The 12,145-nt window shown below is 38.7% G+C and overlaps 1 pseudogene; it reads right to left on the bottom strand.

Annotated features, from left to right (window-relative positions):
- Nucleotides 1-4,312: 4,312 nt before the first annotated feature.
- LOC124656750 lies at nucleotides 4,313-11,251 on the bottom strand (annotated as a pseudogene).
- Between the last annotated feature and the right edge of the window lie 894 nt (nucleotides 11,252-12,145).

Below are 12,145 nucleotides of genomic sequence, written 5' to 3'. Positions count from 1 at the left end.
TTGTGGATTATGCTTTAGTGACTACCGCTTTTACACTAAATAGAGCATCATCATGATCCGTAGAAATGACACCATACGAGTTATGGCATGGGTATAAACCCTAATAGTCCTTTCTTTAAATTTTGGTCTAAAAGTTTACAACCAAAATCGGATGAATGTCTTTGTTGGTTATCCCAAAGAATTGATTGGGAATTTTTTCCACTATGAAGTAAAAGACAAAAGTGTTTGTCAATGTTTCTTATTTCCGAGATTGTTTCTAGTGAAGTATTTGAGTGGGAGGACAATATAATTTGATAAGGTTTATGAACCTGAGCATAATGATCAGAGTAGCGCAGCATCGGAAATTGGTTCCGGAAGCGACCACGACGATCATGGCTCCCATGACTACAAAGTGTTTTAGCCATGGAGATCGAAGTACATATTGAACCTTGTAGGTATGGTTTACTTTGTGATCAAATAAATGATTTGTAGACAAAGGATTGATTGTGAACAATGATAAACCAACTACAAACAAAGAAGTTATGATGGGCCCTGACTCCGTTAAAATAGCTATACGCCATGAAATCCAAGATAGATGAATACTTTTTGAAAGTAATTCGATCTATAAAATTGATGGACTTGGATGAAATATCCTTGAAGAAGCTTGACTTGTCGAAAAGTTGTTTACGACAAAGTTCAAAGAGTTGACTACGACAAGATTAGATCTTCCGTAGCAATGCTTATAGTCTATATGGATTATTCTAGTAATCACTACATATTTATTTTATGAGATATGTTAGTAGGATGACAAAATACATTACTTATCAGAAGTATGTATTAAAGGTGTATACAAGATACAACCAAGAGTTTTGCTAGTCCGTGGAATACTAGATAGGTATACGAATTTCAATTGGATGAAATAAGTATCGCGGAGTTGGAATCTTCACCGGATGAAATAGTCAAATAGTTTTTGATTTCATCAGAAACGATGAAGAGGCTTGCATTTGCAAGAAATTAAGTGGGAGTGCTGAGACATATTTATAAAACTTTATGTAGATGACATATAGTTGGTTATAAATGATGTAATTATATACTTGATTAAAAGGTTTCATTGAGAAATTAACTTCAATGAAAAGATATGGACTGAAACAAATTTAGTGTCAAGATCTATGAAGATAGATTGAAACACAAAATAAGTTTAAATCAAAGTACATAGAATGAATATTGAAATAGTTCAATATAGAAATATTAAGAAAATGTTCTTGTCATGTGAAGTTTTAACAAGGCTTGAGTGTATCTGATACTCAATGAGTAAAAACACATGAGTGATTATGGATCACGAATAATATGTACACAATCAGATGTCATGTGCTCTAAAATGTTATGAGCATATACCAGAATGATTCATGAGATGATCATTGGACGACAGTAAAGAGTATCCTTGAGTACTTTAGAAGAACCAAGGATATATATATATTTTTGTATGAAGAAATGACAAACAAATCGCTGTAAGGTGATTACACCGATATTTGTTTTGTCACATATAAAAATAGAATTTCAATCTCAAATTAGACTAACTGTTGTTTTAAAGGTAACACAATGAACTAGAAGTTGTCTATGTTAGATTTAGAAGAGTTCTAAATATTGTGACGGATTCTACAAACGAAGGCAGAGTATGTCATTGTTTTGACAAATGACTGAGGATGTTGAGTCAAGAAGTTCTTTGAGAACTTGGTGTAGTTCCGATAGTGTCAGAATTTTGAAGCTATATTGTATGTGACGATATTAGTGACTTATTTCAGACCGCGGAATTAAGGTTTCACCAAAAGATCAAACATATTTAATGCCAACTCATTTGGAAATGAGTGATGCGTTGAGACGCAAATGAATTACAAAATACATACGTTTCTGAGCGTGTCAGATCCGTTGACTAAAGCTCTCCCTAGGGCAAAGCATGACCAACACCAGAATGCCATGGTGTTAGGTACCTTACAATGTAATCTAGATTATTGACTCTAGTGCAAGTGGGAGACTGAAGGAGATATGCCCAAGAGGCAATAATAAAAGTGGTTATTATATATCTTTATGTTTATGATAAATGTTTATATATCATGCTATAATTGTATTAACCGAAACATTAATACATGTGTGATATGTAAACAACAAAGAGTCCCTAGTATGCCTCTTAACTAGCTTGTTGATTAATGGATGATTAGTTTCATAATCATGAACATTGGATGTTATTAATAACAAGGTTATATCATTGTATGAATGATGTAATGGACACACCCAATTAAGCGTAGTATAAGATCTCGTCATTAAGTTATTTACTATAAGCTTTCGATACATAGTTACCTAGTCCTTATGACCATGAGATCATCTAAATCACTTATGCCGGAAAGGTACTTTGATTACACCAAACGCCACTGCGTAAATGGGTGGTTATAAAGGTGGGATTAAGTATCCGAAAAGTATGAGTTGAGGCATATGGATCAACAGTGGGATTTGTCCATCCCGATGACGGATAGATATACTCTGGGCCCTCTCGGTGGAATGTCGTCTAATGTCTTGCAAGCATATGAATAAGTTCATAAGAGACCACATACCACGGTACGAGTAAAGAGTACTTGTTAGGAGACGAGGTTGAACAAGGTATAGAGTGATACCGATGATCAAACCTCGGACAAGTAAAATATCGCGTGACAAAGGGAATCGGTATCGTATGTGAATGGTTCATTCGATCACTAAGTCATCGTTGAATATGTGGGAGCCATTATGGATCTCCAGATCCCGCTATTGGTTATTGGTCGGAGAGAGTACTCAACCATGTCCACATAGTTCGCGAACCGTAGGGTGACACACTTAAGGTTTGATGTTAAAATGGTAGAACTTGAATATGGAATGGAGTTCGAATATTTGTTTGGAGTCCCGGATGAGATCCCAGACATCACGAGGAGTTCCGGAATGGTCCGGAGAATAAGATTCATATATAGGAAGTCATATTCCAAGTTTGGAAATGATCCGATGCATTTATGGAAGGTTCTAGAAGGTTCTAGAAAAGTCCGGAAGAATGGCACTATGGAAGGTGGAGTCCCGGAGGGACTCCACTAGCATGGCCGGCCAGCCCTAAGGGGAAGGAATCCCAGGTGGATTCCACCCATGGTGGCCGGCCACCCCACCTAAGGAAAAGGCGGGAGTCCCACCTTGGGTAGGACTCCCCCCTTGAGTAGGTTTCCCACCTTTGGGAAGTTTTGGTGTTGGGGTCTTATTCGAAGACTTGGACTACAACTCTTGGGGCTTCCACCTATATAATGAGGGGCATAGGGGAGGGGGCCGGCCACCACATAGCCATAGCTTGGCCGCACCCAAGGAGGCCGGCCACCCCCTCTCCCAAACCCTAGCCGCCCCTCTCTCCTCCTCTTCTCCCGCACGCTTAGCGAAGCTCCGCCGGAGATCTCCACCGCCACCGCCACCACGCCGTCGTGCTGCCGGATTCAAGGAGGAGCTACTACTTCCGCAGCCCGCTGGAACGGGGAGAAGGACGTCGTCTTCATCAACACCGAACGTGTGACCGAGTACGGAGGTGCTGCCCGATTGTGGCATCGTGATCAAGATCTTCTACGCGCTTTTGCAAGCGGCAAGTGATCGTCTACCGCAGCAATAAGAGCCTACTCTTATAGGCTTTGGAAATCTTCAAGGGTTAGTCTCGATCATCTCCTCGTTGCTACCGTCTTCTAGATTGCATCTTGGCTTGGATTGCGTTCTCGCGGTAGGAAATTTTTTGTTTTCTATGCAACGTTATCCTACATGTCCTACCAGATCAATCATTGGACCGACAACTCAATGATTGGTCTGACACGATGGTCTCGATCAGGGAGGCAGCCGCATGACGTTTATGCCCGTTACGTCGGGCTTTGGGTGTAAGCTAGACCGTCACGGATCCATGACGGGACGATCTAACCGATAGTCTGGCCATCTGTGACGCGAGGTTTTCCATGGTCTTCTAAACCATCAGTATGAGGTCTCCATGAAGGATTTTGCACATTCGCTGACGAACTACAATCGTTATAGACTTGCAAATTGTTTGTAGTGAACTGCACTCTCGAAGGTTATCAACTAAATTTTAATATAGCAGAAGGGGATACAAGCTCATCCACTAATATATACCTTATTGTTTGCCCAAGAAAATAAGTAATACAACAAATAGACACCAATGCAGGCACCCCGCGCGCATATGTACAAATTTTCCATGATATACAAGTTACTCGCAAGAACTTGTTGTAACAAATACTCGTCAATGATACAATGAAGAGGATCGAAGTAAGTCACAACTTCATCTTGCTAATGGACCAAATGTGGACATTGGGGCCCCGGTAGTACTCGTGAAGCTTCCAGTGACACTATTGTCCCCGCGAGATTCCTCCAATGCAAGGCTCTCTTTCAGTTGCGCCACTACGACAGCCATAGGGGGCCTTTGAATAGCAACATCTGTTGTGCAAGCCATGGCAGTGTCGACCAGCTTCCACATGGAGTTGACATCATAGGAACCTCCCATCTTAGCGTCAGCGACCAAGCTAACGTTACCACTAGATATCTTCTGTTTCACACGTTGAACGATGTGGCCATGCCCTGGCAATATTGGAGGCTCACCAGTGGCTACCTCAAGTAGAACAACACCAAAGCTATACACATCACTGCTCTCGGCGAGCCATCCAGTGTGGTAGTACCTAAAAATTTCATAGAAAATATAGTAATAGTTATATCTTTTTTCTTAATATGAAGGAAAAAATGGCAGCGTAGTAAAGTAGCATATAGTTCGTAGATGCATTAACAACTTTACATGTCAAAGTTCAAAATTTATGCAATATTTCTTTATTTGTTTTTTTTTTGTTAATTCTCTGATTGTGTTTTGATTTGGAAATTCAATAAATTATGTGAATAATATTATTACTTTGTCTTAATCGCCATGTTCCTTCATATGCAAGCACATCTTACCAAACATAAATTTTGATTAACAGAGATTAATACGATGCTACTTTCAGTAGTCATCTTAATTTCTTGTCCAGTTACTAGCTATATAAGAAAGACGAACACAATTTATATATAATATTAGAAGACACATACTCAGGGTCCATGTAACCTGCTGACCCAGCTGCAATGGTTGATATATGATCCTGTGTGTCACTCAGATAGGTTTTGCAAAGTCCAAAATCAGCTATTTTTGCTCGTAGATTTTCATCTAAGAGAATGTTGTTGCTTTTGACATCTCGGTGAATTATTGGCAAGCTGCATCCCTTGTGCAAATAATCTAGGCCTACACATTTAACATCAAGTATTTTAGTGAAAATAAGAGGAGAAGATATATTCAACTTGGAAACCGTAGACATCTTTTAAATGTATCATACCTTGTGCTGATTCAAGTACAATTCGTACACGTGTCCTCCAACTCAAGGTTTCTCCAACATCATTTTTACCTTGATATACAAGCATAGTAACAGTTAGACCACAAGTGCATTAGAAACTTTGCATGTGAAAGTTTGTACATTCATGAAATGGCCCTTTGTTTGCTATTATGTAACATTTTCTTAGAAAATTCTTAGTTTGAATTTAATGAAGTAAATGATATAAGATTTTTTTGCTTTGCCAGCACATAGTTAGCAAGATGCAAAGAATTGAACAAGAATAAATATGCAACAATAAAGAGTTGTTACAGATGATTGCATTGACTTAACAGACAGATGTATATATCCTCGAAATAAATCTATGTTTAAAAAAATTAAATGATTGAAGAGAGACCCTTTAGTTAAAAAATGCATAAAAATGTATGGAACCTAAAGGGAATCAAATAATTTGCTATCAAGTAATCATTATTTGGATTTTAAATGGACAAACCTCTCAACTGATCACAAAGACTGCCACGAGACATGTACTCATAAACAAGTGCTAAATGATCCTTCTCCCAGCAGTAACCAACCAAATAAACTAGGTTCCTGTGATGCACCTTTGTCAAGCTATTGACATATGTAATGGACAGAGCACATATGTAAATATCTTAATTTATTGTCATCTCAATATTATAGTTACTCACTGACTTACTTTTAATAAAAATATATCTACACCAAGAAATAAAGTACCTCAGCTAGAAACTCATCAAGACCATGCGATGATGATTCAGATCGCATCTTGATAGCAACTTCAGTATTGTCTTCTAAATGACCATAGTACACGAGACCAAATCCTCCTTGGCCAATGGACCGCTCGAAATTATTAGTATACTTCACCAGCTCCTTGTATGTGAATTGACGACTTTCTGAATTGTGAAGTTGATCCACATTACTTTTAGTGCTTACTGGAGCACTATTAGGTGTTGGTGCACTTGGAGGATAATATGTGGAGACTTCTTGCATAAAAGTCAGTTATATTAGGTAAAAACAAAAATAGTAAATGTTAATAATTAATAGTGTTTTTGAAAGATAAGAGCATACGCACTTTGGTTTTTTCTATTTCTTCTCCAGAACAGGAATGAAAGAACAAGAACTACCACTACCACCATGGGAACTACTACCGAAATAGATATGATTGCAGCTATTTTATTTCTTGCAGGAGGAGGACTTATTGTTTTGTTGCACATATCTTCACCAGATTCATACCTGAAATAGTGAAGTTAATCAAACAATCGTTTCAAGGTTATTTGGTAAAAAACAATACGTAGCAGCTAGGTGCCTAAAATAATAGAAAATAAGCATTCAAGTACAATTCTAATCCATATTTACAGAAAGAGAAACCTCATGAAAAAAGAACCGAACCTGAAAATGAGTGGCCCTGCATTCTTTTGACAAAGGGTATACGGAATTGGGCCATTCAAACTATTCCCAGACAAATCCCTGTATAAATTACATTTAATTTTATACAATGAGTGATGGTATTTAGCATTATAATAAATGTAACCAAATCTATACAAATAGTAATCCCCTCGGGTCTATCGTAATGATGGTCTTCACTCATGACTACATGTATAAGGGATTCCAAATTAATGTCAATTGAAATGGCATACATTATGGAAACAAGACTACAACTATAAAATGAAAGCATGATGCACTTCTATACACTTTCTCACAATCCACTTATCATCTGCCAAGAGAAAGTGTGTTGGAAGGGAAATATGGGTCTAAAGATGTCTACAACTTTTATATACAATAGCTAGGCATTCCTATCATCTAACATACTTACAAAAATTGGAGTTGTGTGAGTAATGTGAAGTTATTAGATATCGATCCATTCAGGCTACTGTTGGACATGTCCCTGCATAAAAATTCACATTTACGGATAAGGAAAAGGATGCATATTTGCATGCGAAATTTGAAAAAAAAAGACCATCAAATAATACTCACAGGTATATTATCCTTGTAGTGTTGCCAGTTACATTGCTACATTTCACGCCATTCCATGCATATTTTGGAGGAAAACATGGATCACCATTCCAATTTTTGTTTACTCCATACTCACGTTTGATAGCCATCATTGCCTCGACTAACATCGAAAAGTGGAAAACCATAGGGGTTAGTAAATGTTCAACCATACTGGTAAAAATAATTTGAATGATTGAATGCAAATATATGGTTTGATGATAGTCGTGACTAATTGAATACTCAGATACTTTAACATGTTTTGGAGAATTGTAGATTTAGGAAACAAAGTTCGGATTTAGCGCCTCATAAATTGAGTGGTTAATTAACATAATGGACAAGGTGGGATTTAATATTCACTCTTCAATGAGACAACCATCGGTCACCATTTAGTCGAACAACTTAAGTGGGGTGGACTCCTGTTTTCATCAAGTTAGCGTATGGGCAGTATGCATGGGCTGTTGTTTGGCTAGCATCGGTGCCCTTGGCTAGATGGGGACCTCGGTGGTGGATTACATGGAACAATCAAATTCACTGTGCATCGTAGGTGAGCCAACACCACCGTCCATCAACTCGTGTGAAACCCATTACTTCAACCATCATGACCATCTTGAGGAGGAATGCCACTATCTTACGTTCAGTGGAGCACGAGACATCGTGGAAGTAAATAGGAACTACATGAAAAGGGAAGAATAGGCTCGGAATAATGTGCTTACAATGAAGCCACATCTCTGTATTATACATCTTTGACAGTCTTCTGAAAAGTAGTTTGATTTCAAGACACCATTATCATTATACTTCATATTTCAAGAAACTATAGTCTTGTGGAGTGTGGGAAGATATAATCTAAATCGGTATACTATTATTCATATACATGTTAATAAAAATTGGAGGTTGTTGTGGTATTTACTCGCTCCAATATTACCCATGGAAAATAGTGAAACATATAATCCATCTATATTACATGAGGGGAAGTAGTGTGTGTACAAATTATCGTGTTGTAACTAGAACGAGACTATGGTATTATGTATTTGTTTTATGAACACTTCCAAAAGAAGTATTGCATTCTAAACAAATTGAGTTTTGTTATGTGTACCTATGTTTTGTTACAATTTCATCTTTCGAGGGATTAAGTATCGATTAGATGCCGTGATTTAATTTGCGGACTAAGCTATTTAACATCAGCAAGCGAGAAAACATATACCGACCTAAATCACCGCTACAACGCGTAATTTAAGGGTTTCCCCCTTGTAGCGAGCATATATCCTTAGCGGTTTGGTGTGGAAAACGATATAGCACCGTTATATCCCGCTATTTAAAACTTTGATTTTATGTAACAAAATAGTACTTTTCGTTAATTTGTTGATGCTTGCAGGATTAGTTTTGTGATAATTGATTATATTTGCGGGTATTCATAGAAAACATTGGAACACATGCATGTTTCTAGTATATTTTTACCTGGACTTAGACTTTGTTATAAGGATATTCTCCCATATGCACAACATGCAGGTCATAAGATGTGGTCGGTAGATCTCTCATTCCCCCATAGCCAAGGCTGTCTCATTTCCGTCCTTACTCTTCTATACAAATTCCACTGAACTGAAAAATTATATTCCCACACCTAGTTATGTTATTTCTTATCGATGCTATTCCCGGTATACTGAAATCTGAGAATAGCAAAGAACCTAATTTGCACTTCGATCTGTAAGGTTGAAACATCATCCGTATCTAGTTTATGTATCTTCTAATTCTGCATATTTAGAATACATGGAACTTCTAATGTCTTTTTTCAAATAGTTAGACATTTGTTCTAGCCCTAAGTAGATGATTGGCTTATATATTGTAACTATTCCATTTCCTACTCTTTGACTACAATGTTACTATAAGACCCTATGTGTTCATGAACATATTTAATGCATTCTCGAGAAAAAATGGAGCAACTCATTTTAGTAAAATACATGAATCATGCGGGGAAGCAGATATAAAGAGAGGGAAATAGAGCTCACAATCTTCAGAGGACGTCCTCGGCATGTCATGGGGGATGAGGTTGTAGATCTCATATGCATTTATCATCGGGGGTAGCACGGATAAATTGGTGGCTGCAAGAATGACACTGTATTTTCCATCTGTTGCCCTATACCACCCAGAATTTTGCACCGAAGAAGCGGTTAGGTACTTGGGACTATACTGGTCAAGCACCTCGTTGTTGATATATGCACTGAACTGCCGGAGTCGTCTCTTTTGGAAGTCAGCAAAGTGGAGGAACACCATGAACTCAAATGAAGCTTTGTATGATTCCCATTCGCTAACTATTATCACCGTGCCATTGCTGATAGGGGCAATGGCTGTCTGGAGAATGGGGCTGGGCACCGCAAAGTTACCGTCCAACTGGATGGTCTCTTGGGTGGAAATGTTGGTCCACAATGAGTTGTTTCGCCGACTCCAGAAACGGTCATATGGATCATCAGGAAACCTTCATGGAAAATGATAATTCATCACTGAAGATGTAAATGGAAATAAACTATTTTCCTATGGCTGACCAAAATATATAAAGCTTAAAGTTTGTATACACATGAAGGTTGCCAGAGGAAGTTATGATGATCACGAGATATCCTCAGAACGCGTGGAACATAAGAAATACGTTATATATTTATAGTAACTGTTGCGCGTAGTTACACCCATATGTGTTTCACACGATCCAGGTAGGATGTATTATACCGGAGAATATGTATGGCTAGTATATATGAAGTATATATAGATATTTTGAAAGTATATATATACTAATTTCTAGGTCGTATGTAAAAAAATTCCACGTACTTCCTTTAGCAAGTTACATGAACAAATATGAAGGTCTTTGGTACATATAGCGCAAACTATAGCCCCCCTTGCAAATGTTTCATGTAACTTGCTTTGATGTAGCTTCTATACAATATATGAACATACTCAAACTGATAAAGTATTAAAAATACTTTCGTATGATAGTCTACGAGACATGGGTACACCTAGGAGTAGAAAGGATTTTCCCCTCTCTGTCTTTCTCTCTCTATCTCTCTATATATAGACTTTGACACGTTCTTGAGTCTTCACTCTGAGGTGAGCCCATGATAAAGAAAAATATCACTCTTTCCTTAAGTGCCACAATACCCATGTAGATTGTGGCATATATACGTTTATACATATAGGTTTCTGTACAAAAGTATAACAATGTACCACAAAAGAAAGTAACACATGTACTTCTAATATTTGGTAAAAAAAAATTACATGCATGTTTCATTGTTTTGTCTTTATTTTAGAACCTTAGCTCTCATTCTAGAAACCTACCAGAGTTAAAAATGCTCGGGAATGATAGTTCACGGGTTGTTTAAGCAACCAACCATTTTGAAATTGAAGTGGACGGAGCATAAAATACTACCTCCGTACCAAGATATAAGACCGTTTTAGTGAGCTATTCTTACATTTTGTAACTGGCGAAGTATAAGATGAAGATGGAATTTTTTGTTTAAAATCAGATAACAACAGTTTCGAACTAGCTTACCGGGTAAAAGAGCTAGCCCCCAAATTTTTCCTGGAAAACAAGGACATTGACACGTTGATGCTGACGTCCGGGTAAAGCGAGGCTTGGAGCGGCCTGAGCTCCACGGTGCTGACGAACGGCGTGCCACCGCCGGTGTTGACTAGGCACACCGGCACCCAGCTGGACCACTGCGACGAAGATGGCCTCGGACCACCAGTCGTCGGTCGGGCTGGAAAGTGTCTATGAAAATGGTTAAACACCTTAGGTCCTTTGATTACTAAAAGTATTTGTTGCGAGAGGTGAGAACATAAGGTCGATGCTAGCATATTTGTTGAGGCATCACCTTGAACATAGCAGGTCACAGATCCAAAGTGAGTTCAATTGAAGTTGAATGGAAAAAATGGAAATTCCCTTTTACCATCAACACTCCGGTTGTCTTGAGATGAAATCCCGAATGGAAGAATGCCGAATATGAAATCCTCAAGAGCACACCATCTCACAAAACCAGGCAAGCTATATTCGCAATATTTGTCGCCTTTTCTTACTATCCCATTGTCGTGCCAGAGGAAGGCCCGTCATGTCAATGTAGAAGCCAAAGCGTGCAGTATTATTGTAACCGCCATTGTAGGCCATGCTATGAAAGAGACAATAGATGGAGAGAACCTGGAAAAATAGAACTAAAACATTCTATAAACTATGATGAAAAGCCAAGAAATACGGTCCCTTGACTTGCGAAGCCAGAGAAGATGTCGGAACTCAGATCCGAAGGTCCCGTCACTAGTAGAAAACCTCACATCCATCTAAGCCATTGGTACCGGTTCCCTTACGAACCGGTACCAATGGGGCCATTTGTACCGGTTTGAGGGCTCAGGTGGGCGAGGGGCTTTCGTACCGGTTTGGGAGGGGCTTTCGTACCGGTTCGTGTTAGGAACCGGTACGAAAGGTCTTCGGCCAAAATTCAGACGCGTGGTGGGGCCGGGCTGGACCTTTGGTACCGGTTCGTAACACGAACCGGTACCAAAGGGTACCCAGCCATATCAAAATCGCCCAGCTCGTCCCGAGCCCCTGCTGGCTCTCATTTTTCTCATCTTCCTCACACTCTAAATTTTTCTCCACCTCTCACACACTCCAATAATCTTTATTTTTCTCCACCATTTTAACAAGATTAATCTTGTTAGAGGAGATGGAGTCTTCCACGGGCTTGCAGGAAAAAAATTCCGAGGCGGAACTTCCGAATATGCCATAT

This window comes from Lolium rigidum, chromosome 5 (genome assembly GCF_022539505.1).
Source record: "Lolium rigidum isolate FL_2022 chromosome 5, APGP_CSIRO_Lrig_0.1, whole genome shotgun sequence".
Classification (NCBI taxonomy): domain Eukaryota; kingdom Viridiplantae; phylum Streptophyta; class Magnoliopsida; order Poales; family Poaceae; genus Lolium; species Lolium rigidum.
This window is presented reverse-complemented; position numbering and strand designations above follow the sequence as displayed.